This window comes from Bos indicus x Bos taurus, chromosome 19, assembly GCF_003369695.1.
Source record: "Bos indicus x Bos taurus breed Angus x Brahman F1 hybrid chromosome 19, Bos_hybrid_MaternalHap_v2.0, whole genome shotgun sequence".
Lineage (NCBI taxonomy): Eukaryota > Metazoa > Chordata > Mammalia > Artiodactyla > Bovidae > Bos > Bos indicus x Bos taurus.
Genome location: NC_040094.1, coordinates 61,683,962 through 61,709,993, shown reverse-complemented (window position 1 = coordinate 61,709,993; position 26,032 = coordinate 61,683,962). Strand labels below are relative to the sequence as shown.

Below are 26,032 nucleotides of genomic sequence, written 5' to 3'. Positions count from 1 at the left end.
CAGGCTTTTCAGATTGCCTTCTTTCACCTAGAAACATGCATTTAAGGTTTCCCTGTGTATTTTCAGGGCTTGGTAGTTCATTTCTTTTTAGAACTGCATAATATTCCATTGTCTGGGTGTAGCACTGTTTATTCACCTACTGAAGGATGTCTTGATTCCTTCTAAGTTTTGGCACTTATGAATAAAACTTCTATAAATACTCTGTGTACAGGTTTTTGTGTGGACTTAGGTTTTTAACTCTTGGTCTCAGTAAAGACCAAGGAACATGATTGTTGGGTTGGATGTAAAAAAAATAAGGTTTTAAATTCTAGAATTTCAGTTGACTTGGAGTTAACTATATGTTAATCATTAACCAGGAAAGAGGAACATCATCTTTGAAGAATGCAAATTGCATAGTTTAACTAGCTCGGGGCTCTGCAAACATTTTTTTCTGCAAAGGGCCAGATGCTAAATATGGGAAGTTTTGAGGACCACCTGGTCTCTGCTGAGACTCTGAGGGTCACAGAATTCTGCTGCCATAGGGTGAGTACAGCCATCGATGACATGTAAATGAACTAAAGAGTAGGGCTATGTTTAAAAAAAAAAAAAAATTTTATGGATCCTGAAGTTTGAATTTCATATAACTTTACATCACAAAATATTACTCCTCTAGTAATCTTCTCCCTGCCATTTAGAAATGTAAAAACTATTCTTAGCTCTCAGGTCTTACAAAAGCAGAAGTAAGGCCGAACAAACAAAAATAGTTCGTCCAGGACAGAGCTAGAGTAGCACCAGCTCAATTCTATACTCTAGAATGCTGGATGGGGTATAGAATTTGTGTGGTATATCTTCTTTTTAGAGTCTGTCTTCTTTTTAGGCCATGACTAAAATCATCGGGCAGCAACAAAGTACAGATTATTGGAAAAGGTATCAGAGTTCTTCCACTTGAGTAATGAATTCTTTCATCATCTTCTCATTTGTCAAATCTTTAAACAGGCTTTTTTCGATTTGCCTCAGTTTCTCTCTGTGTTTCCAGGAGGCCTGTAGTTCCCCAAAGCTGAACTTCAAGACGTTTAGTTTTAGTTTAAGGTAGATTTAGGAAGCACAGAATGTGACAGAGAAGCCGATCCAGATGATAATTTGACTTGGCTTTGGCAAGTGTTTTTCTGCTTACATGTGAGTATGGGCGTGCCTGGTGTTCTGGGAATTTACTTCAAACAAAGGGACGAGGCGGCAGCGATGGTCTGACTCGGGCTTGGGAGCCCATCCAGGTCCCCATCTTGCCTCCTCGTCTCCTGCAGGGTCTTTCCTATGCCATCCGTCTTCGGCTGCCTTGTCTCCTCGGCAGTCAGCCAGACAAAGCCACCTTCCCTGAGACTGTCCTTGTAGAGAGAGTCATGTGTGTTCCGTTCAGTCCTTTCCTACGGACCACTAATAAAAAAATCCCAGCTCCCCATCCAGGAACAGAGCAGAGTGACTGATAACACTCACTAAGCAGTCAGCCTGCCTTACTGTGAATGCCCCGCAACGGAAGTGGCCTCCATGTGTGTGGGCATGCAGACATCCCTCCAGTCTTCAGATTTCTTGGCAGAAAGGCTCACCTCCAGGTCTGCTGCCTCCCTGACATTTATGGGTGATTAAAAAGATATGTCCCTTGAAGGGTTTAAGCTCTTCTCCTGGGTTACTGAGTAACAGGTTGCAGATCACGCCCTCCTATCAGAATGTCCAAGCCTGATGGAGAGCTCGCAGGCTTGGAACACCAAGTACCAGCCTGAGTAGGAGCTGCGGTTGTAGTTGTTGTTATTATTATTTCCACTTTACAGATGAGGAGATGGATACAGAGCGGTCAAGCAGCTCCCGGTGTCACAAAGCCAGTGAGTCCCAACACCGACATCCAATCTTGCCTCCTCAAGTGTTCATGTTGTTAAAAGTGCGAACACCTAGAGTCTGTCATACGGAGAGAAGTAAGTCAGAGAAACAAGTATTGTCCATTAATGCATAGCTATGGAATCTAGCAAGACAGCACTGATGAACCCATTTGCAGGGTGGGAAGAGACACAGATAGAGAATGGGCTTGCGGACACAGCAGGGAGAGGAGCAGGTGGGAGGAATTCAGAGCTCTGACTCGGGGTCAGCTCGGTGCTCTGTGATGACCTAGAGAGGTGGGATGGGGAGGGGGAGGGAGGCTTGAGAGGGAGAAGATAATTTGTGCACACAGCTGACTCACCTTGCTGCACAGCAGAAACTGATACAACGTTGCGAAGCAACTATACTCCATTTTTTTTTAATTAAAAAAAATGCAAAACACACACCCAACAACACCCCAACAGCAACTCTGGTCGGAACTTAGGCACTGCCCCTTAAATTTGGAGGGTTAACCAAACTGGACAAGGCTTCCAGACCCCTGCCTACCAGCGCTCTTCCCAGGAAAGAAAAATGCTGGTTTCTGGCCAGCACAAACCTCCCTTGGCAACCCTCTGCATACAGCCCCGCCCTCCCCTCCCCGCCCCCAGGTTCTGAAGAGCTGGGATTGTTATTTCTTTCCTTTCTTGTGGCTGACTTTCACCTCTTCTGGACCTTTCTCTTGACTCTACCACCTCGTCGCGTATTATTCAATTTTCTGACTCTCGGTCAGTCAGCTTGACCCCATGACTGCCTCAAAATTTCATCTCACCCCTGAGGACTGATTGCTGGGGCAGAGGGACCATCAGATTGTACGCTCTAGACTTGAACAACAGCCTGTATTTTCTTTATCATCTCTGTCTTAAACTCTGATTCTTTTTTTAAAGATTTTGTTGTTATTGTTGTGGATGGTTTTTAAAGTCTTTATTAAATTGTTACAATACGCTTCTGTTTGCTGTTTTGGTGTTTTGGCCACGAGGCGTGTGAGGTCTTAGCTCCCCAACCAGGGATGGAACCTGTGCCTGCTGTGTTGGAGGGTGAAGTCTTAACCACTGGACCACCAGGGAAGTCCTTTAAACTCTGACTCTTGAGGTTGTGGGCAGGAGAAACCTTCAGCCTTAGTCTCTTTCTTCTGTTTCTCAAGGCTTATTCAACTGTGGATGCCTGTGCTTTGGGAGCATGTGTGCACGTGTGTGTCTCTTTGCGACCCCATGGACTGTAGCCCGCCAGGCTCCTCTGTGCATGGGGTTTCCCAGGCAAGAATACTGGAGCGGGTTGCCATTGCCTTCTCCAGGAGACCGTCTCGACCCAGAGATCAAACCTGCGTCTCCTGTTTTGCAGGCAGATTCTTTCCCACTGAGCCACCCGGGAAGCCACACTTGGAATTGCGCTGCACAGTGTAGATGACCACCGAAGGCACGCTGAGTAAAGGGACGAGTGGCTGCTTAGCCATTGCAGGTTGTCTCGTCTCCATTTTCATCGGCATCCCCTTTCAACTCTGACCTGCTCAGATGTATGCAAAGAACTCTGACAAAAAGAGCTTCTTTGCATTGCTCAAAGTCTGAAAACTGAGCCTCCAATAGCCCTGTCTGTAAATATTTGAGTCACTTACGGGCACTGCTGAACATATTTCTGGCCCAGGAAATCTTCCTCCTTTGTGTTCCCAAGCAAGTGAACAGTGAGTCAGGGGACGCCTGGGTGACCTTCTCCCCGGACCTCCTCCAGGGGTGCAGGGGCGGGGCCCCAGCCGTGGTCTCAGCTGACCGGTTGGCGCCGGCTTCCTAAGATGCCACGGGCTACCTATGCGTGTTCCCAGGGTGGAACTGTAGGAACAAGCCGGTGTCAATGGTTAACCCAGGTTCTTGGGGTCTGGAGCTTTTCTTGCCTGTATTATTAACTAAAGAACATTTTCACTCTTGCCCAGCTGTGAGTTCCTAGCTCCTAGATCCTCGGGAGAAAGGACACAGGTAAGCCTGGCTCTGTTTTTGTCCTTATTCAAAGTCATTCAGTCTGTGTTTGTTCATGCTGCCCACTGATCAGAAAGCAGCAAAACTCTGTATCCAGCAATGTCAATATCAGTGTGGAATCAAATGCAATTAAGACAATTTAATTCCCTATGTGAGGGCTTTAAGTAGGCGTCTTGTGAAACTTTGGTAAAACATAGTCTCAAATTGGTCTATAAAGAGCTTATGAAAGAGACCTAATGTTCCATTATATATGTAGATATCTAAAAGTGACTTCTTCAGATTCCATATTTAATAGCAGATGGAGTATTTCATAACTGCTATCAAAAGCAAATCATGGCATCCATATATATGTACACATTTATGAATATATGGCTTCAGTGAAATGTACATTTAAGCATCCCCTGAAAATACTTCAAGAAAGTAGGTTGATTATTTTCTGAGGATTGTATATGAGATGATATAAAAACATCCATTTCTCTAGACTGATTTTAACATAGCTTCAAAATAGAGAGTTTCTATTCTAATTTCTATTTCTCCTGTATGTTCACCTTAATTTCTCCAAAGCCTTTTCTCTTGTCCATTAAAACCTGAGACCTTTTGTCTTTGAATATTTATTCAGAAAACTATAGACTTATCAATTCTTGCTCTTTGGACACTATGAATCTTTTAACATGTAAAATCAAATTGTCTCCCTTGTTGCCGGATGGAAGTGTATAAGTGGAAAACAAGAACTGTCTTATAAACCCAATGGATTTTGGTCATTTGCATCATACTCTTATATGGTTATAGGAATTGAGAGGTCTTTAGGGAAATGGGACTGGAGTGTTTCTTCTAAACATCTACCCCTTCCAGCTACAAGAGACAGACCTTAAAGAAGAAAAAGCATATTGATGCCCTTTTGCCACTTTACTTTGGAAAATGTAGACCAACCGCTCTCTGTCAGATTTTAACCAACAAAGTGACCTGAAGTCCCTTTGCCACAGCTCTTTTGTTGAATACCACTGTAGAGTTCCGGAAATTAAGCCAAAAATAAGTATAAAAGTGAACAGGGTCCAGAGTTCAATTCAATTCAAAAAAAGAAGGGAGAGACAGAAAGACAGAGACAGGGGAAAAACCAGAGTAACTAACAGAAGCAATTCCTTAAGTGTTTTTTTAGAACACATGAGCATCTGTGATAAATCCAAGACATTAGTCCCATGCAAAATAAGACTATGACAACATCTGATACCGGACAAAAAGACTGAAGTGGGAGGGGCACACAAGTTGCTATTTTAATGCGTTTTCCCAAATAAGTATATTTTTATTTGCAAAAGAACAAGAGTTTTCAAGGACATTGAAAAGTATGCTTTTCCCATTATACATGTGAGTGGTGAGTCCACATCAAGATTTGGATATAAATTAGTTGAAAGAAATTAGCGAAAAGCATAGTTTGGGGGAAAACAATAGATATATAAAGAACGAGTACTTGGAGTAAATATTTATAACCAGGACAACCCAGGGATTTAGTTGAATTGTTTCTTTTCTGAATTTGTAAAACCCATCACTTAGCGGATGGTTTGGCTTTTATCCCCCATGAATTTATCCTAGAGCACCTTATGTTACTTTCTTTTTCTAGGAAAAGTAGCCTCAAATCTAACTTTAGGAACAGTAGATGGAAAATGTCATTATTTCGGGCATCACACGGACTATAAATATTTTTATGGCAGCGTGGGGAAATGGGCATTCATATGCTTACTATGTTCTGGGTGAAGTGGCTCTTCACTTCAAGTTTGGAGGGAGCTACTGTCTTCATTTTTAGATGGAGATCTAGGTTTTCCACTCTAGCTGTGTAATCTGGGGAGAGCCCCGTAACTTCTTCAGGTCTCAGATTCAAACTCACTCCTGTCTGAATTCCAAAATACATGTGCTTCTCATTACCAGATGACCTCCTACCTTTTCCTAGTATGATGTTACCCACAGTTATTAGGCTTGATACAACCGCAGAGAGGAACTGTCTCTACAGATGTCATACGTGTGGCCATTGTCTGTAGAGTGGCTGAGGACACGCATGGGTACCCTCTCTGAAACTGATGAGTGAGTGATGTTTTCTCCATGGATATCAGTTTCAGCAAACTGGCAGGTACCTGTCATCGCGCCTCCATCCCTCTACATAGCAGAAACCTTAACCCTCAAGAATCTACCCGATCCTTTTTATAAGGTGATGACTGACACTGTTCTTTTCCAGGCATTTATGTCACATTGATAAATGCGTTTCTTCCAGAATGGAGGGCATCTTGCTGTTTGTCTTTCCTGCTAGTATCATTGTTTTGAATAATGGGAAATAAATAAGTTAATGTCCTAAAGAAGACAAAGACATACATTTTGTGTGAAAAATGAAAACTCTAGAATTCTAATTTTTTTTCTTGCCACCACAGTCTCAAATTCTTGACCTCTATAAGACAGTGACATGGAAATAATGGGTCATCTGATCATTTCCCTGACTGGATTGTTACTGCACTTACAAAAAAATCCAATTTTCTGTAATTTATTCATTGATTGATCCTCTCAACAAATATTTACTAAATATTAAAACATGTGAAAGAATGAGGGTTCTGTGGGAGATTGTTGCAATGAAGCCATTTTCCTTAGGAACTTAGGAAAAACAATTTGCCATTGAGTGATATAATGCTTCATGTATTTAACAAATATTTGTTGACTACTCTGAGCCAGGCAGTGATTAGACTTCAAACATATACTGATGAAAAGAAAAAGACAAAAGTTTCTGCCTTCAGAAGTCTCATATTTTAGTAGATGTGTGGGAAGACGGTCAGTAAGTGAAATACATTGAACATTAATGGTGACGTCTTATAGAAGAAAACATAAAAGAGAAAGAAATCAGGTGCGGGGGTGGAAGAGTGGATATTGTGTTAGTATTTTAGAACAACAAGCGTTTGTTGTCTCAGAGCTGGTGTTGGTCAGGAAGCCAGTTTGTCTGGGTCCTCGGGACCAGCGTCTCCCCCGCTGTAGTCAAGAGTCCAGTGGGACCACAGGCATCGCCAGCCTTGCCCAAGCAGGATTCTCCTCCAAGCTCAGTCACGCAGTCCCTGGCAGAACTTGGCTCCTCTGGGGCAGTTGGCGGGGGGCTCAGTCTCTATGGCTTGTTGGCTCGAGTCCTCCTCCAGTTCCTTGCCACTTGGGCCTCTCCATAAGACAGCGCCCAGCATGGCAGCTGCTTTCCATTAACTCAAGCGAGGGAGTAAGCAAGACAGAAGACAGAGTCTTTCTCCAGCCGCATCTTGGACGTGACAACCCCTCAGCTTGGCCACGTTCTATTGAATGAGTCATTTCTTCCAGCCAGCCCTCAAGGGGAGGGATTTCACAAAAGCCTGAAGGAGGCGGGGCGTCACAGGGGGCCAGTGCCAAAGCTGCTTGCCACAGGTTTACATGTTTAAGTAGGACAGCCCGGGAGAGCTTCACCGAGGAGGTGATGTTTGGTCAAAGAACTCAAGGTGGTGAGGAATTGAGCAGGCAGATACCTTGGAGCAGAGAAGGTTGGGTAAACGGAACAGCCCGTGCAAGCTCTGACGTGCTGGGCCTATTTGAGAAGCAACAAGACCAGTGTGGCTGAAGGAAAGTTACAAAGGGAAGAGGGGTCCTGGGGGAATCATCTATGTGCCAGGATTGTTTTCCAAGATGGAGAGGATTCTGCAAGTGAGATATGTCTGAGATTTTCTTTTTTGAGATGTTAAAAAAGACCAGGGTAGGTATAGATTTCAATAGTTAGACAGGGAGCAAGAATACTGTGTATGGCAGGTAGGTGATGGTGATGAACAAAATACAGGGGTGGGAGTGAAGGTGACTGAAGCCCTGCTTCCTGCAACTCGACTGACAGAAAATGACGCTGTGCTCACCAACTGAGACTTCTGAGGAATGCCCCGGTCTCATCAACACAGAAACTCATGCCAGCTGTTGCCAACAGATGGGAAACTACAAGGCAATTGTAGATTTCTTGGGGAGTAAACCAACCCTTGGAGAAGGCAATGGCACCCCACTCCTGTACTCTTGCCTGGAAAATCCTATGGATGGAGGAGCCTGGTAGGCTGCAGTCCATGGGGTCACCACAAGTCGGACTTGACTGAGCGACTTCACTTTCACTTTTCACTTTCACTTTTCACTTTCATGCACTGGAGAAGGAAATGGCAACCCACTCCAGTGTCCTTGCCTGGAGAATCCCAGGGACGGGGGCCTGGTGGGCTGCTATCTCTGGGGTCGCAGAGTCGGACACGACTGATGCGACTTAGCAGTAGCAGCAGCCAACCCTGAATATTCACTGGAAGGAGTGACGCTGAAGCTTCTGAAGCTCTAATACTTTGGCCACCTGATGCGAAGAGCCAACTCACTGGAAAAGACCAGGATGCTGGGGAAGATTGAAGGCAGGAGGAGAAGGGGATGACAGAGGATGAGATGGCTGGATGGCAGCACTAACTCGATGGGCATGAATTTGAGTACACTCCGGGAGATAGTGATGGACAGGGAAGTCTGGCGTGCTGCAGTCCATGGGGTCGCAAAGAGTCGGACACAATTGAGCAACTGTACAACAAGACTGTTTTCAGTTAAGTTTCTAGGCCAAAGAGCTCCGCTTTGGGGGAAAGAAAGGCTTGTCTGGACCGTATAATGGTCGCACTGGAGGAGCCCTCTGCAGGGTCATCTGCATCCTGCTTTCCTAGGAAACCAGTGCCAGAGAAGTCTTTTTCATCATTTTTACGCATGTGCACCCTCGAGTTTGGAGCTGTTTACACATACGGGCTGGATGAGTGGATGACTTGACTTTTCTTATAGCTGTTCTTCAGGGAAGGAGACGGGATCAATTCTTTTCCTCCTGTCCTCCAGGGGCTTTCTACTCTAAGATCAAGGATTCAGATGCACCATGCATATAGTGATTCAAAGAGGATTTGACTTTTAAAGCTTTCTCTGGCTCCACACTCACTGTCTTTCAAAAATAGACCTGAAACTGTCCACAAAGCAGGGAAAACTGAAAAAAAGTCAATAATCTGAGTAAGAAACAGCCCCCAGAACAGGTTTACCCAAAAGTTCCACATAAAGAAGGTGATTTTTCTCTTAACAATGTCAAGAAATATCACAAGTTCTGATTTTATTTAAACTCTGTGAGTATAATTTTAAAGACTTCAAATGGTGGCAAGGCTTTAGATTATAGTCCATAAGATTTATTCTTTTAACTCAAAAAGAAATATTCAGTTTTTCTCTTTTTTTAAGAAAAAAAACTATGTTCCGGCAAACATGACCAAAACCATATTTCATCACAATGAACTTTCATTTTTCATCCTATTCTATCTTAAATTAGAACCATGTTCCCATGCAATCAATACTCATTTATTGGGTCTGGTACCAAGATGACGAAGATCCGGTCCCTATCCTCAGTCTGGCAAAAAAAGGCAGATCTGTAAATAATTAAGGGTCATTCAATGACCTAGTACCACCATAACATAAGATACAATTAGCACACTAACGAATTGAACTTTTTTTCATGGAAGCAATACGGTGAGAGACAAATGAGTGGCCTGTTGCTCTTGTCCTGGGTATGCTTTTGGAATTCAGAACTTGTACGTGGTAAGAATACTGTTTTTTCTATGAACTCTTTTACAAGACTTTTTTTTCCAAAGCTTAGTCTGACAATTCTTTTAGAATTATTGCTTTCTTTCCACTATAGTTTGGTAACTGTATAAGGGTTATCCAAAAAAAATAGAACCAATATGATACACACACACACACACACACACACATATATATAGAGAGAGGGAGACATAGGAAGAAATTTAATGCAAGTTTTGGGTCATATGATTGTGAGGGCTGGCAAGTCTGAAATCTGTGAGGCAGGCTGGCACTCTGGAAATTAAGAGTCAATATTGCAGTCCTGAGTCCAGAATTTTCAGGGTAGACCAGCAGGCAGGAAACTGGTGGACTATGTTGCAGCCTCGAGGCAGAATTTCTTTTGTTGCTTCTTTGGGAAACCTCACTCTTGACTCTTAATATCTTCACCTGATTGGACAAAGCCCGCCCTCACTATGGAAGGCTGTCTGGTTTGCTCAAAGTCTACAGATTGTAAAGGTAAACCACATCTAGCAAACATATTCACAACAACATCCAGAGGGTGTTTGACCAAACTGGGTTCCGTGGCCTGGCCAAGCTGGCGCACGAAGTCGTCCCTCCCAGGACACAGGGAGTCTTCACCATGCTTGTATTTTCCCATGTAGCTATCAGACATTCTAAGTTTGCAGCCTTAGTTTCTATAAAAAGAGATTAACTACATTTTACTTGTTAAATATATTTAAAATTCCACAAAACGGATATGCCTAACAATGCCATCATTTGTGTATAGAAGCATCCAGTATTCGACACAGCACCTTCAGCGCTACAACTTTTTAATAAGACAATCTGGATAAAGACAAAAATTTCTTTTTCTTTTAATTGAGACAAAGAACAAATGTACTTTATTTAAAATTCACCCCAGCCTCCCAATGGCATGGTCTCTCTTTCATTTTCCCTACCATGTATTTCAGCTGTTGTATAGTCTCTCCTAGATTTTTGTGCAGTCTACTTTTTCTTTTTATAAAAAAAAGATTATTGGAGTAGAGTTGATGTACACTGTTGTGTTAGTTTCCGGTGGACAGCAGAGTGATTTAGTCACACATATACATGTATTCCTTCTTCTTCAGATTCGCTTCCCATATAGGTTATCCCAGGATATTGAGTAGAGTTTCTTGAGCTATGCAGTAGGTCCTTGCTGGTTATCTAACATATAGTGGTGTAGACAGTACTGTGTTCATGTTCATCCCAAGCTTCTGATTCACTGCTTCCCCCCGCCACGTTTCCGCTTCCATAACTGTAAGTTTGTTTTTAATATCTGTAAGTCTCTTTCTGTTTCATAAATAAGTTCATTTGCATCATCTTAAAAATTAGATTGTGCATATAAGTGATAACATATGATATTTATCTTTTTCTCTCTGGTTTAGTTCACTTAGTGTGATAATCTCTAGGTCCATTTATGTGCTGCAAATGGTATCATTTCATTCTTTTTTATAGCTAAGTATGTGTAGTTTGCAGGCTTCCCTGGTGGCTCAGCAGAAAAGAATCCGCCTGCCAAGGCAGGACACTTGGTTCAATCCTTGGGTCGAGAAGATCCCTGAAGAAGGAAATGGCAACCCGCTCCAGTATTCTTGCCTGGAAAAATCCCATGGACAGAGGAACCTGGCGGGCTACATCCATGGGGTCGCAAAGAATCAACCATAGCTTAGCAACCAAACAACAAAAATGTGTATTTATTTTTCATATATATGAGTCCTGCCCCCAGAGGACTGTGTTCACAGGAGTAGCAGCATCTCAGGAGCAATGAGAAGCCACAAGATAAGCAGGGTGTATCTTTGAAGCATTAATTTAACTCAGCTTTTTCAGGGAGAGTAGATGAAGGGAAGCATTTAACTGATAAGCCTGGTTAAAAAATTATCTTTGTAATGCAGCATGTATTTTAAAGAAAAACCTTAAGACTGGAATACTGTGAGTTTGGGCCCAGTCCTCTGGGTTATATTCTCAGATCTCCTAGGATTTTAGAGGTCAGGATAAGGGTCATATACTCATTTCTCTTTTGGTTTTGTTTTTTAATGAACAATTTTGAGAAGCACTATAAAAGGGGAATTTTTGTGAGGCTAAATACCTGGGATAGGTTGGTACTCGATTGGTTAAAGGGCTCTGCCCACCTTCACCCCCAACGAAAACAGCTCCTCACCCACAAAGTTGGCAGTCTTCTCACAATTATGTACTTATTTCATGTGAGACTGTCCTGAACAGTAGTTTTCAGGACATTCTGTCTCTACTTTTAGGAAAATAATCCAAAGTAACCAGCTTCCCTGGTGGCTCAGTGGTAAAGAATCTGTCTGCAATGAAAGAGACCTGGGTTTGATCCCTGGGTTGGGGAGATCCCCTGGAGAAGGGAATGGCTACCCACTCCAGGGAGTTTTCTTGCCTGGAGAATCCCATGGACAGAGACTGGCAGGCTACAGTCCGTGGGGTTGCAGAGTCGGAAACCACTGAGGGACTAACACTTTCAGCCTCATGAAACAAGGCACCTGCTTAATGGCCAGACCCCGCCCCCTCAAAATGTCCAGTAGATCTCTGATTCAAAGTTCTCCTGTGTGGAAGCCACTGCCTTGAGTCTGCTGAAGAAGGCCTTAAGACTGATGTATGCATGCTCAGTCACTTCAGTCACGTCCAACTCTGCAACCCCATGGACTATAGCCCACCAGGCTCCTCTTCCACTGGATTCTCCAGGCAAGAATACTGGAGTTGGTCACCATGCCCTCCTCCAGGGATCGAACCCGCATCTCTTATGTCTCCTGCTTTGGTTCTTTACCACTGGCACCGCCTGGGAATACTAATAAGACTGGTCAACTTGCACTTACCTGAAAGATGCACTCAGCTATCCTGATGAAGTATGAGGTTATTAACTGACCTTTAACGTTCTCATCGTCTACCACTGAGTTCTATTTATAGACGGAACAAGAAAATCTTTCCCAGGACATGCAATTAAAATTTGAGAAGATGCCGGAGTCTTAGAGGCTGTGTGCGACACACCAGGATTGCCACATCGAGAAGCCTGGTCCTTTTGTTCAGGTCAGGACTGAGTCAGCTTGTGGGTGGTTGGAGAACACTCAGGGAGAAAGTAGCGTGGCTAATTTGAGCAGATGACCTAAGACTTATGAGTTACACATATTTAAATTTAGGCTTTGTGGGAAGGGAAGGCGTTGCACTTCCTTATGACTAAAATTTTTATTTAACTGTACCAGATAACAATATTGAGTTGGAGATAAGATTACAGCATTTACACCAGAAGTTTAAAAGCTAAAGAAACATTCAGAGAAACAAATCTGAACAAAGGGAAACCATAAACAAGCCGCCCCAAACCAAACTCAACAGAAGCAAAACATACTGTGATTTCTGCTCACAGCGGGGCTCGGAACACTGTTTAGTCCACGCCTTCTGTTGCTGTAGCGGGATATTTTGTGTGGGCTTTTCCTAAATACCGGTGTCACCCCATTCCCGTTCTTTGTCGGCATAGAGTGGACCCTGCTTCTGCAGTTGTGCCTGGAATTTTATGTGGGGAAAAGTGACTGTGTTAATTATGCACAGAGTGGAACCATGATAACTCTGCCATGGGTCTGGTCTTTGCAGGCATCAGCATGCGAGTGACCCCACCGCCACTCAGGAGACAGAACATCTTTTACACTTTGGCTTCACAGGTTGAACAAACCATATCTCTGTTCTTCCAAGTGAGTGTGCAGTACTCATTCCACTGGGCACTAGGGTATACAAGGGTAAGCCTGTAAGCTCTTTGCCATTGGGAAAGACAAGAACAAAGCCTCTCCAAGGAGCGTGAGGGCAGAAAAATCAACTTTGCTGGGAAATTGAGGGAAGTGTCACAGTGGACGTAATTCTAATACTTGTGTTTCAGTGTAAAGAAAAAGGGAACGCTTTCCTGGCTTCCTTGCGCCTTACAGACTTCATGCAGAATGTTTCTTGTGGCCCAGGATAGCCTGAAACGATACAGGAAATTCAGTTCTGGAATGTGTGGCCCCAGTTTTGCTAAACTGATACAATCCAAACCTACCACCCCGACACCTGCCATTTAGAATACAAACCAGCCCTGTGACGGAGTGGTGGGATGGGTGGGGGAGGCCCAAGAGCAGGGGGAACCCACGTGTACTTATGGCCGATTCAAGTTGTCGTATGGCAGAACCTAATACAACATTGAAAAGCAATTACGGTTGGCTTAGTCGCTAAGTCGTGTCCAACTCTTTTGCGACCCCACAGACTGTAGCCCGCCAGGCTCCTCTGTCCAGGGGATTCTTTGGGCAAGAATGCTGGAGCGGGTTGCCATTCCCTTCTCCAGGGGATCTTCCTGACCCAGGAATCGAACCCAGGTCTACCTGATTTGCAGGTGGACTCTTTACTGATTGAGCCACCAGGGAAGCCCACTCCAATTTAAAGTAAATCAACAAGAAAAAAACAAGAAAAAACAAGAAGTGATTGAAGCATAGTTCTAATCTCCAAACAGCTGACTGTGTGGTGACAGAGAGGCCTCGTTCCCTCCGATGCGTGTTTCAGCAGAAGCACAGTGTAATAGAGCCCAAGCTCAAGGTGAGACCCACAGGCACAAACAGGCTCTGGTCATGCTGCCTGTCTGATGGCTTCCCGGAGTCTTGCTTTGGCTGTTTGGTGTTAGATCACCTCTATTTTTCAGAAAGGAAAACTGGAAAACAAATAATATTACAAATGGTGTTCCCTGAGATCCTCTCATCTCCACCTTATTTCATGTGGGTGAACAGTGGTGTTAAATGATCAGCAGCCCCGTCCCCACACTGACCCAGACCTCTTCCTTCTCCTCATGATGCTTGCTCGTTTCAGACGCCGACCATTTTCCCACAGGAATGAGGTTTGTCTTGCTCAAGTATGACTTGCTCCTCTTTTACCTGAGGGGGGAAAAAACCCAGAGCTATTAAAATTAAGAAATTCCTGGAACTTCCGTGGCGGTCCAGGGGTTAAGGATCCGCCTGTCAACACAGGGGACTCGGGTTCGATTCCTGGTCCGGGACCGTCCCATATGCCGAAGCGCAGCTAAGCCTGTGCTCCACGACTGCTGAAACCCCTGAGCCCTGGAGGCTGTGCCGGCCCCCAGGAGGAGCCCCGCAGCGAGCAGCCAGCACCAGCAGCAAAGGGTAGCCCGGCTTCCTGCAGCCAGAAAAAGCCCGCACGCAGCAACGAAGACCCAGGCAAAGTAACCAACTGAGGAAATAAATACAAGAGATGCCTTGGCTGGTGGCACAATTTCTTGACCATGGATGATAAAGGGAAAAAAAGCACTGAATAGGAAATAGTTACGGCTATCAAAATGCTATGCCCAAACTGTATCATAAAAACCACCTGTTTATCGTCACCATCCTAAATGGGTTTTCTCTACTGTTTGATTAGACTATGTTTGATATACTCTTTCAGCTTCACCTTCGGCCCGTGGCTCTTCTTTGATGCTGTCTAGTAGGATGGATTTGGTGTTTTACAAAGACTTCATGTTTTCTCTGTATCGTGAGAACAGGTGGCTTCGTCAGTTCTCATAAGGGTTTGTGTCCACAGCGCAAGCTTTCTGTTACCAAAGTTAGGGAAAGCGGATGTTTCTGCTGAGTTTCCCAAAGAGGGGAAACTTACGCAATGTTTCGCCTGCCAACAGCAGAGGAGCATGTGTCATTTCACAGCGGAAATAGTATTTTCAATTTACTCCCTGCTTTCTTTTCTTCTTTGTTTTTGATTTAACTTTTTATTAACTTGATGACAATGTTGTGTTTGCTGTAGGTGCACAGAATTTGGTTCACTCACATATATCTATTCATCTTTGGGTTCTTTTCCTAAAGGTTATTAGAGAATGCTGAGTAGACCTCCTTTGCTATACAGTAAATCCTTGTTGATTATCTGTTTTATATGTACTAATATTGGTATATATATGACTCAAAAATTTTCTTGGAGTATAGTTCCTTTACAATGCTGTGATAGCTTCTACAGTTAAGCTAAAAGAGTTAATTCACTTTACTCACTGATTTTTATTTAACAATAAAAACACAGGGTGTTAACTACGTGTGTGCATTGTTCTAAAGGTTTTACAAGCATTCATTCTTCTACCCCCATGAGAAAGCTCATTTTTACAGAGAAGAAAACAGGGGCTCAGAGAAGCCATGAAATGTCCCCAAGGTCACACAGCTATTAGTAGTAAATGGAATAGCTGACTTTGGACCAGGCAGGCTTTCTTTCTCTATAGGATGTGTTTAACCACTAATCCATGTGCTCTAATGAACCCCATTCAGTTCAGTTCAGTTCAGTCGCTCAGTCGTGTCCGACTCTTTGCGACCCCATGAATCGCAGCACGCCAGGCCTCCCTGTCCATCACCAACTCCTGGAGTTCACTCAGACTCACGTCCATCGAGTCAGTGAAGCCATCCAGCCATCTCATCCTCTGTCGTCCCCTTCTCCTCCTGCCCCCAATCCCTCCCAGCATCAGAGTCTTTTCCAACGAGTCAACTCTTCGCATGAGGTGGCCAAAGGACTGGAGTTTCAGCTTTAGCATCAGCCCTTTCCCCATAAATTCATATCTGTGTGCTTACTAGGAACTCTGAATAATATTAACACGTAATTTGGATGGTTCACCCAACATTCGAGAAACCTTTGCACGCAACTCCAAGTGAAACCTGAGAAATGTGCAGGCACTGAGACAACGGACTCAAACGCTGCCCCCAGACCCTGTTCTCTGCTCTCTGTTTATTGGCTTCTTTGAAGAATTCTCTTTTGCACGCCAAGCATTAAATTGTACTTTCTCTATCAAAGACATTCAAAGGATAGAAAAACGGCAAATCAGAAACAGAAAAGAAGATATCTGTACTCTATTTAACGGGCAGAACCCCAGCCTCACCGGCACATGGATTTGTCATTTTCATCAAAAGTTAATAAACACAAAAAGAATTTTAGCACCATAAATCAACAAGGATTTCACTCCACTGAGCAAGTATAATATCCAATCTAAGGAAAGTAATATTTCATTGATGGGGAAAAATACAGTCATTCTTTATGTTCCTAATGACAAATGGAAATCTGCAGGCTTTAATACCAAATATTGAACTAATACCAAACAGGTCATTTGTTTGAGGGAAAAAAGCATAAATAAATGTAGACCCCAGTGGGCCTTGACAGATTTTTTAGTTTACAGCTTGAAGTCTCTAATTATTCAGTATAAAATAGACCCCTTTCTTTTTCTGCCAGTGAATATTAACCTCAATAGTTAGAAGTTACTGCTCATGGTATGCAAATATTTCCAATGGGAGTTTTCATGGAAAAAGTAGAAGCTGCCTTTAGTTTTCACTCTTGCATTAAAATTATTGCATTGGCCAAAATGTTTGGGATTTTTCCACAGTATGTTACAGAAATACCCAAACAAAATTTTTAGCAAATGCAATAATTAAGAATAACAGTTATATGAAGTCACCTGTGTTAACTACTCACTGCATAGCAAATCCTGTATTTCATTTATTACAGATGAAGTCAAATTTATATTTTGAAGAAGAGCAGCTGATAGAGACAAGGATCAGTGTAATGGAATTGTGTTTTTAAGAGTAAAATATTTTCAGTAGTCCCTGAATGAAAAAATACATATATATTTTAAAGACAGCTGTTAGCATTACATTTTTACTATTCAAAACTAATTACTTGAAAATGTGCTATGCTACTGGAAAATAGCTTGTCCTGTGCTAAGTCGCTGCAGTTGTGTCCAACCAACTCTTTGTGACCCCATGAAGGGTATCCCGCCAGGCTCCTCTGTCCATGGGGCTCTCCAGGCAAGAACACTGGAGTGGGCTGCCATGCCCTCCTCCAGGGGATCTTCCCGACCCAGGTCTCTTATGTCTCTGGCATTGGCAGGCAGGTTCTTTACCACTAGCACCTCCAATAATTAATCATTTTCTGGCACTCATCACAAGAATGTCTCTTGAAGAAATAGGATGTTCATATTTTAAGCTGAAAAGAAATCCACCGTTGGACACGTTTGGCAGCTGCCCAATCCTCAGGACCTTCAGTGCACTCGTCTTAAAGACCCTGAGCTGCTAAGGGTTCCAATAAACCTCTTTGTCGTGCGTGGTATTTCCTTTTACGTACTCTCAGCTTTTAAACTAAAGACCAGATCCTTCAGTCGCCTCTTTTTGTTTTTCTTGTTTTGTTTGTTTTTACTCTTTTCCTGATTTGATCCCTAACGAAAATAACAAAAAGATCTGTGGTAGCACGTCAAAGTTTAGACAAATCTATTACAACAATAATCACGTTTTATCTTCAAAACAACTCTGTGAGATCAGTGAGAATAAAGTAGCAGAATTCTTTTTTTTTTTTTGACATTTAAAAAAATTTTAGTTTTAATTGGAGGATAAATGCTTTACAATATTGTGTTGGCTTCTGCCATACATCAGCATGAGTCAGCCAGAGGGATACACATGTCCCCTCCCTCTTGAACCTCCCTCCCACACATCTTGGTGGTCAGAGAACACCTATTTGAGCTCCCTCTGCTATACCGCAACGCCCCCACCAGCCGTCTCTTTTACATATATTACTGTCTATGCTTCCACGCTCCTCTCACTTGTCCACCCTCTCCTTCCCCCACTGTGTCCACAAGTGTCTTCTCTGTATCTGCAACTCCATTGCTGCCCTGTAGATAGATTCATTGGTGCCATCTTCCTAGATTTCATATGTATGCTTTGATATAAGAAATTTGTTTTTCTCTTTTTGACTTACTTCGCTCTGTATAATACACTCTAGGTTCATCTGCGTCATTAGAACTGGCTCACGTGCCTTCCTTTTTATGGCTGAGTAACATTACTCATAGAATTCTTAAGGATATCGGTGGAAACATTAAGGATCAGGTCGGTCAAGTGATACAAGGCAGACAAGGCAACCCACATCCCAGGGTGTCACTTCCATATCCACGTCTCTCTCGAATACCACATGTCTCCTCCTCCTTGTCCTCGATCTCTGCAAGAGAGAAGTCTTCAGAGGATGACAGCTACCTTCTCAGTGGGCAATTTGTACCATAGAATCAGACAGACCTCGGTTTTAATCCAGGTTCTGCCCCTGATGCCTTTTGTGACTTACGTTTGAGGTTCTCAAAGTGTGGACTGGCTCTAACAGAGTTCAGATCAGGTGAGAACTTCTTGTTTGTTGTTTTTCAGTAGCTGACTCTTTGTGAACCCATAGACTGCAGCACGCCAGGCTTCCCTGTCCTCCACATCTCCCGGAGTTTGCTCAGACTCATGTATATTGAGTCAGTGATGCCATCCGACCATCTCATTCTCTGTCATCCCCTTCTCCACCCACCTTAAATCTTTCCCAGCATCAGGGTCTTTTCCAATGAGTCAGCTCTTTGCATCACGTGGCCATATTATTGGAGCTTCGGCTTCAGCCTCAGTCCTTCCAGTGAATATCCAGGACTGATTTCCTTTAGGATGGACTGATTGGATCTCCTTGCAGTCCAAGGGACTCTCAAGAGTCTTCTTTGGCATCACAGTTCAAAAGCATCAGTAAAATAGAACTTGTAAAAGATGCAAACTCTCAGGCTCCATCTCAGCTCTTCCGAGTCTGTCAGCAGCCAGGGTTCTTGGCCTCCTGAATCAATAGAAGTTGAGGCTGGACAGGAAGCTCAGGTGGGGTTTTATTGGGGTCCCTCCTGTGGCAGGAGGGAGTGAGAACAAGCAATAGATGCCCTTGTCTGCTCGCTCCCCAAGGTGGGCCGGTTCCTTATTTGAGGTGGTGGGTAGGAGTGTGTCCAGGGGTCAAGTCAGGGTGGTTTAGGTGTTTGGCCCAGCCTCTGAAGTGGTACTGTGTGCAGGAGACACTCAAGGTTTTGCGCCTGGATCTTCAGAGGGGCCAGTTGGGGGTTTTGGTCTCTTTGTGTCCCTGCAGTCCAGACTTTGCCCCCACTGCCCATGCACACTGTTGATTTTAGTTCCGAGCAGTTTCTTGTATTCTGTTGCTGGAGGAGACATGTGTCCAGGAGCAAGCTCTGCAGCAGAGCATCCGAGGTCCCAGCCAGTCCCCATCGGCTCTGGGGAGGGAGCCCAGTGCATCTAACAAAGCCTGCAGGTGATTCACACCCACAGTCAGGTTTGGGAACCAGCAGAATATGTGGGCCAAGGCACTTCACCACCGCCAGACTTGTGTTTCTCTTTAAATTGGTCAGTGATGGCTGAGATACACAGCTCTTAAGAGTGTGTGTCTGTGAGTGTGTTAGTCACTCAGTCGTGTCCGACTCTTTGGGATCTCATGGACTGCAGACCACCAGGCTCCTCTGTCCGTGGGATTCTCCAGGCAAGAATACTGGAGTGGGTTGCCATTCTCTCCTCCAGGGGATCTTCCTGACCCAGGGATGGAACCCAGGTCTCCCGCATTGCAGGCAGATTCTTTACCGTCTCAGCCACCAGGGAAGCCCTTATGAGTCTGGGGGGAATGAACATGAGACAGCAAATACGTGGCGGACTGGCACTTTAGAAATGCTGACATTCTCAGGGGACTGGATTTCATTAAAAAGGTTAATTCTGTGAGTGACTCATCTAGTGAATTTGGTCCTCTGTGAGAACAGAAGCAAAGTGACAGCCTCTGCTGGATGCTGCATTATTTCTAAACGTGAAAGACAGGACCACTTCTAATTTATGAATAAACTGGATGGTCCTTTGTGGCGGTATTCGAAGTTATTAGTGGCTGCTATGAAAAGAAATCAAATGAAGTCAAGTGCTTTTTTTCTTTTTTTTCCTACTTGGGGCTTTAGTAAAAGCTCAGGGAGGAGGCGTGATCCCTGTCTTTGTCACCAACATTTTATTGGTTGTCTGTTCATGGGATTCTGCCAGGCCTGTCATTGTACCTTTGCTCAATGGCCAATTTTAGGTCCATGTTCTTGAATTATTTAAAATGTATAGATCTTAATATGGTTCAGTAAAAGTCTTCAGTTTTTTTAACAAGTATTTGCTGAATACATATACATATACATATATATATGTATATATATTTGCTGAATCCCTGGTAGCTCAGATGGTAAAGAATCTGTCTGCAACATAGGAGACCCAGATTTGATCTGGACAATCTTCTGGAGGAGGAAATGGCAACCCACTCCAGCATTCTTGCCTGGAGAATCCCCATGGACAGAGGAGCCTGTTGGGCTACAGTCCACGGGGTCGCAAAGAATCAGATATGCCTGAGTGAATAAGCACGCATGTTTGCTGAATCATATATGTATACCTAGATACATATACATATCTATTAATATTTGCGGAATCGTATATGAATCATTATGAATCATGTATGTATATATATGCATAAACACACATATATACATGTTCGCTGAATCGCTATCCTACACCATTTTTTAAAACATTTATTTATTTGGCTGCACTAGGCCTTAGTTGCAGCAGGCAGGATTTTTAGCTGCAGCCCTTGACCTCTTAGTTGCTGCCTGTGGGATCTAGCTCCCTGACCAGGGATCAAACCCAGGCTCCCTGCACTGGGAGTGTGGAGTCGTAGCCACTGAACTACCAGGGAAGTCCCTAAAGTCTTCAGTTTAAAATAAACTACAAATTCAATTTGAAAACTCAGTGATGAAAAATGATAGCCTTGTGTCTACCAAAAAGTATGAAAGTTGCTCTTCTGTAGATATATATATATATTTGTAGAGGTATGAACAGGCAGAACAACTGAGTCCTCTGTCCTCTTCATGGACCTGCAATAGTAGAGAACACTTGTTGAAGACCTCAGAAGGGTTCTGTAACAGGATTTGGGTATTTAAGCCATATCATTTGGCCACCTAAATATTTGTGTCTAGATGGAACTATGAACCTTGCATAATTTGTACATGAATTTTAGCCGCCAGCAATGAGACCTTATGCCTGCTTTCAGTGAACTCTCCCTATGCCCAGATTCCTGAAGTTGGAAGAGAAAGTGAACGTGAAATCACTCAGTCCTGTCTGACTCTTTGTCGACCCCATGCACCAGGCTCCTCTGTCCATGGGATTCTCCAGGCAAGAGTACTGGAGTGGGTTGCCATTTCCTTCTCCAGGGGATCTTCCCGACCCGGGGATTGAACCCAGGTCTCCCACCTTGCAGGCAGATGATTTAGCTTTGCCTGGTGGCTCAGATGGCTTCAGTCCCTGGGTCAGGAAGATCTCCTGGAGAAGGGAATGGCAACCTACTCCAGTATTCTTGCCTCCCCCCCACCCCCCTCCCAAAAAAATGGGCTCGAAGTTGGAAGAGAAACAACCACCTAAAGCCATGGGTCTTTGTTTGTTTGCTCCCAGAGCTCCTAAAGCTGGGATTTTTGACTGGGAGGAGACCGCGAGGAAAAAAAAAACCACACACACTTTATGTTACTGAGGTGTAAACCTACAGGGTTTCCATTATGCGGTGGTTTGTAACCAGAGGGGCCACTAATACGTAAACTAACTTCACTAGGAAGAAGGGAAAATATTGAGCTGCAAACTAGGCTTGCCACCAAGTGTAACATTTTCCCCGAAGGTTACCCACATCTCTGTTTACCAAATCTGTATGTAGATAAAACATTAAAAGCTAGTTACTTCAATATTTACAGAGAACACACGGCTCTGACTAACTCTGTTTAGAATCTCTAGTTATATCACACTCAAGATAAAGGCAGAGTGTGTATTCTTAGCACTCTCTAACCTTGGCAGTAACTGTCTCCATCATCCAAGGTCTGGTGCTGACATCCTGGGGAAGCTTTAAGCTAAGAGCTCTGACCGGGACTGGAAGGGGCCACTTCGGTCCGGTCTCAGCTGCCTCTTTGCACAGCAGGAAAGCTGTTCCGTCATGTGCTCAAGCATTTATTTTTTTAGGCTCCACCTTGAATTTAATCACACACTTATCTGCCAAAGTATTTGTGCTGGTAAAACAGGGCGACTGGATCCAGGCAGATCCTGCTGATTCTGCTTCTGTCCTAAGGGTCAGTGGCAAAAAGGCTGATGATGGCGATTTTATAATTGAATGGGGGTAATTGTTCTGGGTTTTTTGTTTTCCCCTTGAAAGAAAATGCTGCAGGCTTGAAAGCTCTAAGATAAGGGGGAAAGTTTACCGCAAAACACTCTGTGCTTTCTCACAAACCTCCAGCTAGTAGAAAACAGGTCATCTTTGTTACAGTCTGGCTGGGTAAGATTGACACAGCACGTGGGTAATTGAGGCCAGTGGAAACCTTTGGAATTTATTTTCCCAGGTACTTTTCTTTTCTGGGCTGGATTATGGACCTCATTTAGACGCACAGAGTCTTCCTTACACGCTGAGTTTAATTCATTGGGTTCATTTAGCATATTCATCTGTTAAAGATACTTAAAAGCCCATAGTTGTCACTGGGAATGATCAAATTCTTTAGTCTCTCTTCAATGATCTGCAGTTTCTCTACTTAAGTGACCAGGAATGTATAAAGTACCATGCAATTTTGCTGAGTTTGTCAAAGAGAGAATCTGAAAAATGGACATGTCCTCCATTTCATTTGCCTCGATGGCCAGAAATGTAACCAAAACCTTTCAGAAATGCTGTTTAGCAGGTTTATGGCTACTGAAAAAAGACTTTAAGTCCTTAGCCAGGCAAGTAAAAGTTTTGCCATTTGGGATCCAAATTCACGTCTTGGACCTCGCTGCCACCATTTCTCTTTCTCACTTCACAAAAATGCGGGGCTATTTCCTCCCATCTGGAGTATGTAAGCCCCCTCCCTCTTATTTGAACAGATGTCTCAAAGTTAGAACCAAGTCCTCTTTTCCCTTGTTGCTCAGTGGTACAGAATCCATCTGCCAATGCAGGAGACATGGATTCCATCCCTGAGTCGGGAAGATCCCCTGGATGAGGAAATGACAACCCACTCCGGGGTTCTTGCCTGGGAAATCCCATGGACAGAGGAGCCTGGTTTGCGATCGCAAAAGGGTCGGACACGATTGAAGCAACTTACATCCACCTTTTACAGGATACCTTTCCAACTGAAATAAACCAACAAGGAGCTCCTTTCGAATTCATGCTGGTTTCCATCTCCTCTTCTGCTTACCCACCATCCTCCATGACAGTTTCCCACTCAGTTGACTGTGGAAACATAACTGAAATAAAAATACAACTTAAGTGATTATTTCCTGTTTGTTACCTCTTGTCTTCGAAACTGCTTACTAACTTCCTATGGACTGGCATCATGTCTTATAAATCATAAATTTGCAAGTAGCCTACTTGTTATTGACCTATTCAACTCTTTAATCAGTAGGAATTAAGAAGAGGAATTCCAGGGAGGCTTTACAGAAGGGTTATGCTGCAGCAGGATCGGGTGGGTAAGGTGACCTTGCTCCATCTCTGTGGGGCCTTAATGGGGGCAGACTGGTGGGTCAAGTGGAAGGGTGGCTTTGGTGGTTAGCCCACCTCCTTCCTGGTGCTGTGTGTAGGAATCACGTGTAGTACCCTGCTTTGCTTCCAACACCTCAGAAGTGGCAGCTGGTTTTTATTCAGTCTTTTTTGTAACTTGTTCATAATTTGCCCCAAATCTGCCTGCACTGGATCATTTGTAGCCCTTTATAGTTTCTTTCTATCTGTTGCTCCGGGAGATGTGTGTTCATGCCCAGGCGCTGCAGCAAAGGCTTCCAGGTCCCAGGTCTCAGCCTGTCTCATACTGACCACCTAGAACCCAATAAATGGGGTGGGAGGGGGCCAAGGAACGGCATTTACTTCTTTGGGGCAAAGAATAAAAAGTTAGGCTTATTGGGCTTCCCTGGAGGCTCAGATGATACAGAATCTGTCTGCCACAATGGAGACTTGGGTTCGATACTAGGTTGGGAAGATCCCTTGGAGGAGGAAATGGCTACCCACTGCAGTATTCTTGCCTGAAGAATCCCATGGACAGGGCAGCCTGGCAGGCTATAGTCCATGGGGTCGAGAAGAGTCATACATAACCGAGAGACTTAACGCTGACTAACTAGGAATTATATATAATAGGATTTTGGTTCAGTTCAGTGGCTCAATCTCCTCCCGCCTTCAATCCTTCCCAGCATCAGGGTCTTTTCAAATGAATCAGTTCTTCACAGCAGGTGGCCAAAGTATTGGAGTTTCAGCGTCAAAATCAGTCCTTCCAATGAATATTCAGGATTTATTCCTTGATAACAAAGGGCTTCCCTGGTGGCTCAGAATCACTCTGACCCCCTACTCCATGAAGAGTGACCTTTCCTTTATTTTACCCTCTCCTATGATACATTTATTTTGAGACTCTCTGTTACATCAACTATACAATCAGGTATTATGATGACCTGGGCAGGGTCGGGGGAGCTTAACTTAGAGCGAGTGAGGGGGGGAGGGGCGGTTATTTATCCTGTGTAAGCAGAACCTCATTTATGGACCAGAAAATCAGGTGTTTTTTTAGACCAGAAGGTCTAAAATGTGGTCTGAGTTACAAATGAAAACTTTGAAAATATCTATTTAAGAGCACATTTGCATAAACTGTAGAGGGATATATATACATATATCCCTCTACAGTTTATGCAAATGTGCTCTTAAATATATATATATACATATATACATATGTATTTTGTTAGTTTTTTATTGTCTTATGAATCTCAGTTTCCATATGGGAACAAAATAACTTAAACCACATCTTCCAAATATGTTCTTGCTCCCTTTAGCCTGTATAATCAGATTTATGTGATAAAACTATAAAAGCAGATTTACCCCTAGGAAAAAGATATCTAGTGATCTGTAGGTACCATGTAAAACTGAAGAGCAACTTTTAAAGATTTCTGTCACTTCTTGATAATGTGATATGTTACAACCTAAGAGTAAGTTTAATGTCCAGAATGGCATTTCTGGAGAAAAACAAAAAACAAAAAAAAACACGTTGATTTATGTCAAGCAGCTGGTTTGAAATCACTGAATTTACTCATCTAACAATTTGCCAAGATTGAAAGGTAGTAGCAGATTCCTCAGAGAGGAAGAGGTAGATGGAGAAAGTCCTAAAGGACACAGGAGACGCTTTCAGATCCCAGTATGGATGTTGATCAGCTTCCCGCAACGCCCACCATTAGCTGGCTGGCTTAACAAAACAGAAACCTATTGTCTCACAGCTCCCAAGCCGGAAGTCTGAAGTCAACGCGACCCTCCTTCCAAAGCCTCACAGGAAGCCCCTCCCTTCCCGCGTCCAGCTTCCGGTAGCCCCGGGCGTTTCTTGATTTGTGGCCACGTCTCTGTCTGCATCTTCACGGGCTTCCCAGGCTTCGTCGCTCTGCGTGTGGTCCTTCTTTGAAGGACAACTTTCACAGCAGCTGAGGGCCGACTCTGATGACCTCATCTTCACTCGGTTACATCTGTGAAGACTGTTTCCAAATCAGGTGCGGTTACTGACAGGTACCAGAGGCTAGAACTTCAGAATATCTTTCTGGGAGGTCACACTTCAGTCCATAAAAGACAATGACAGAAACAAATGAGAGGCTCCAGACTTGCCTCAGAAAAGAGCTGCTGTTTAGTTGCTCAGTCGTGTCTGACTCTTTGTGATCTCCTGGACTGTAGCCTGCCAGGCTCCTCTGTCTATGGGATTTCCCAGGTAA

At 43.7% G+C, this 26,032-nt stretch overlaps 1 protein-coding gene across 3 annotated transcripts in view; it reads left to right on the top strand.

The window, feature by feature from the left end:
- KCNJ16 (potassium voltage-gated channel subfamily J member 16) overlaps positions 1-26,032 on the top strand; it is an 85,612-nt gene that overhangs the window by 18,250 nt on the left and 41,330 nt on the right. Inside the window, exon 1 of one of the 3 annotated variants that reach the window (XM_027519039.1) lies at positions 3,661-3,848. The exons of 1 other annotated variant lie outside the window; for it this stretch is intronic. The gene's annotated coding sequence lies outside the window, so the exon portion shown is untranslated. Of the gene's footprint in view, positions 1-3,660; positions 3,849-26,032 lie in introns of those variants that run through there. One more of the 3 variants, XM_027519038.1, reaches the window with a different exon arrangement.